Source organism: Microtus ochrogaster, chromosome 7 (genome assembly GCF_000317375.1).
Source record: "Microtus ochrogaster isolate Prairie Vole_2 chromosome 7, MicOch1.0, whole genome shotgun sequence".
Classification (NCBI taxonomy): Eukaryota; Metazoa; Chordata; class Mammalia; order Rodentia; family Cricetidae; genus Microtus; species Microtus ochrogaster.
Genome location: NC_022014.1, coordinates 12,611,888 through 12,616,083, shown reverse-complemented (window position 1 = coordinate 12,616,083; position 4,196 = coordinate 12,611,888). Strand labels below are relative to the sequence as shown.

General features: G+C 44.9%; 1 protein-coding gene across 2 annotated transcripts in view; it reads right to left on the bottom strand.

Moving 5' to 3' along the window:
* The window catches only part of Snx29 (sorting nexin 29), a 442,208-nt gene that overhangs the window by 395,504 nt on the left and 42,508 nt on the right, over nt 1-4,196 (bottom strand). The window lies entirely within an intron of this gene.

Below are 4,196 nucleotides of genomic sequence, written 5' to 3'. Positions count from 1 at the left end.
ATCTTAACCTGCATCTGCCTGGAGTGCGAGAACCATGGCGACTCCCTGACTCAACTTCTTTCTCCCAGCCTTCTGTTCTGTTTACTCCACCCACCCATCAAGGGGCCTAGGCAGTTTCTTTATTCCTTAACCAATGAAATCAACAGATTGATATATGACACTCCCACATCAAGCACACAAACAGAAATTTTCACCGAGTTATGGCCCGTGTCTGAAATTCCAGCACTTCAAGAGGCAGAAGAAAGAGGATCACAAGCTCAAGGCCTGCCTGGGGTACATAGAAAGTTTAAGGATCGACAAGGCTACCCACAAGACCCTGTTTCACAGAAGGGAAAATATAAATGAATCAAAGCAGCATGTGTAGAAATATGAGGCAATGATAAACCTGAAGACTAATAATATTGAGAGTGCAAGTGTGGATGATGAGCACAGAGAAGGGAGTGGAAAGTGTCTCTAGTCACTGTGGCACCGCAGGAAGCAGGACAAGGATGACAACAACTGTGTCTCCAGCATGTTCTACCATGCCCTGCCGTAGCCTGCTACTACCCAAGTGACATTAGCCATAAAGGAACAACAAGCACCAAGGACAGAACACGATGCTTTGGCATCCGAAGCACAGTGGCTGAGTTCTACCCACCTTCCTTCCACAGCACTCGTGAGAGCTGACGGGACTTACAGCCCATCCACTACAAGCCAAGCTCCTGTAAATTTCTGGAGTACTTTAAATTAATTTTTACTTTGTTAAAACATCTATCACTTCCAGTTATGACTTAGAGATAGTGGCGGGTCAGAACACTTGGTCACCAGCTACAGCACTGTTCTGAGACTGTGGAGCCTGTCAAACATGAGACTCGGCAGATGGACACAGGGGCTGCAGCAGTGTGGGGAGTTCTCACCACTATAACAGACTGGGACGCTCTAAAAGCATGAGCCAAAATAATTACATGTTTCTCAAGTTGCTTCTTCCAGGTACTCCATAAACTCCATAAGAAAAAAGGAAGGGATTACTTACACTTCTGGAGGGGTCCTAGCACAAGGTGCCTAAAACACCAAGCAAGACGATGCAACTCACTGAGCACACTTTTCCTGAAGAGCCTTCGCATCTCCAGATTCTCCACTAGGAGCCAAGGACCCAGGAAGAATAATAACCACATGGTGTCCTGCTTCACAAAGACATCTCACAAGGGATAGGGACGATGGGAAACTCAATGTGACACTGCGAGAGAAAGTGAGATCTGCCTTTCTTCCAGAAGACGGGGTGGGCTGTCCTTCCACACAGGGCCAAAGAACTTTACATGTTCTGGGCCATGTGAGCTCTGCAGTAACTGCAGCAAACAGGATGGTGACAAGTAACTGCACTTGTATTCCTATAAGACTTTATTTATAAGGCTGAGCTCCACCTAAGGGACAGGTTGTTCATATGTGCTGCTTAACTTGCTCCCGAATTCAGAGTGGAAAAGTCGTGACCACCAGGAGGTCCTTTTTCTGGAGCAACAAGTCATACCAGATACTCAATGCCAGAACTTCAGAAAAAAATCCCAGAGTCCTGAGCAGGAATCCCAGCTCTGCTACTTGCTAGCTGACTTAGTTCCTATTGGGTTTATTTGGCTCATGGTCCACTGAGGAAAGTCAGGGCAGGAACTCAGGCAAAGACAATGGGGAATGATGCTTACTGGTTTGCTCTCCAAATCTTATTCAACATATTTTCTTACACCAACCAGGACCCATCCAGAGACGGCACCTCTCACAATGGGCTGGGCCTCCCCCACATCACTCGTTAATAAAGAATATGCACACAGACTTGCCTACAAGTCAATTTGATGGGGGCAGTTTCTCAATTGAGGTTCCCTCTTCCCAGATGATTCTAGTTCATGCCAAATTGATAACAAACTGACCAGCACACTGCCCCAAGGTTCTAAGCCAGCAGTCCTAAAGACACCATCAGGGACTCCACCGAATCCTCTCTGGATCCCTCATGTTAGATATCTGGAAATTAGCACCAGTGGGCTACTGTTAGACACTGCTGTGACAAACCTGACCGTGTTTTTCAAGGACTGCGGAAGGACTTTGAACTTTTGACTAGAAAAATCCCAGAGTGTAATAAGTGACTGTGGGAACATGGCAGATAATGCCGAGAACAGTAGAGCCAGTGTCAGACGGCTTGTGAGGTTTCAGAGGGAAGCAAAGCCTATCAGGGCAATTTCTGTGACATTCTGAATTAAGACTGTGATTCTGGTCAGTTGGTGCTGAAGAATCAGTTGTGATTAAGAAGAGACCAACATCATGGAGGCTGAATCTTCAGGCTCAGCACACACTGAAGGAAGATAGAGATCATATTTCAAGTTAGGAACCAAGGCCCTGGGTGGGAGCCAAGTTTGATGCTAATAACCACCCTCTCCAGAGAATTTACATGGGGATCCCAAGAGAACTTCTCAATCCTTTCCAAGGACAGTGCGATCCATGACCTTACCTCCCAACATGGCTACACTGAGGGTCAAGCTCCCAATATGTGAGCCCTTGGGGACACCCCCAAACCATATCCAAAGCACACCTGCTGCATATAATCATGTTGCTCTTGCCAAAGTGTGATAAGTTAGGGATCTCCAGGCTGGCATGACAGGTTGGTGGGTAAAGGTGCCTTGCCACTGAGTCAGACAACCTGAGTTTGATTCCTAATACCCACAACAATGATGTGGGAGTCCCCTCTATATGCTGTGAATGTTTTATTGCCATTTGTTAATAAAGAAGCTGCTTTGGCCTATAGCAGGGCAGAATATAGCAAGGTGGGAAGGGAAATTCAAGCAGACATAGAGGAGAAAAGAAGGCAGAACCAGGGAGATGCCATGTAGTTGCCAAAGGAGAAAGCTGCCAGAACATTATTGGTAAGCCAAAGCCTCATGGCAATACACAGATTAATAGAAAAGGGTTAATTTAAGTTGTAAGAGCTAGGTAGGAATATGCCTGAACCATTGGCGTTGTTGTAATGAGTCTAGTTTCCGTGTGATTATTCAGGTCTAGGCAACCAGAAAAAGAAAGAACAGCTTCTGCTAACCTTCAAACGTGAACAGTGGCACACATGCCAACCACCATCCCTAGGTAAACAGGTAAAGAGCATTTAATTCATGGTCCCATGTCTCCCCTGGAGGACACACAGCAGACAAACACCAAGCAGCTCAAGAGCCCTCCAGAGACTGAGCACCACCTAACCTCAGACAGAAGTCCCAGAACTGTAAGCAATACACTTCTGCCATTTGAAGTAAACGAGTTGCTAATTTTTAATGTTAAAAAAAATGCAACACCCACAAAATTTTCATGAAGATGGTAACTGAGCACTACAAGCGATTCCAAGATGGTAAGTGAGCACTACAAGTGATTCCAATGGTAAGTGAGCACTACAAGTGATTCCAAGCTAACGGGTCTGAAATGTTAAAAGCACAGGTAACTTATTTAGAGAATACCACACACCAAACTCCCAAGTGATACAACAAAAAAGCTGAATGGCTTTGTACTTATTACATAGAGGACATCTGTGATGGGAAACGTTCCACAAAGAAACTGCAGGCTCAATGACATTTCACTCAGGCCTAAACAATCAACAGTCCTTTCCACAGTTATGTATGAGAGCCCCTGAGACAACCCTACCATCTTATTTGCCTAAAAGCAGTCATATAACTGGATATAATAAATCACAGCCATGGGGGGAATCACAGGGTTGTCATAATTATTATACACAAACAAGCACTGTGCACATTGTTTTATGAGGCCAGACTAACCACTGTTCCAAATGATAAAAAGGAAACTTTAAGAAAATCAATGGCAGGGCTGGAGAGATGGCTCAGAGGTTAAGAGCACTGGCTGCTCTTCCATAGGTCCTGAGTTCAATTCCCAGCAACCACATGGTGGCTCACAACCATCTGTAATGAGGTCTGGTGCCCTCTTCTGGCATGCAGGCATACACACAGACAGAATATTGTATACATAATAAATAAATAAATATTTTTTTAAAAAAAAGAAAAAGAAAATCAATGGCAGTGATAGCACATGCATTTAATCCCAGCACTTGCAAGGCAGGGGTACGTGGAACTCTGAGATCAAGGCCAGTATGGCCTACAGAGGGAGTTCCAAAACAGCCAGGACTAGACAGAAAAAACCCTGTCTTGAAATAAAGACATAAAAGAAAGAAAAACAGGGAGGGA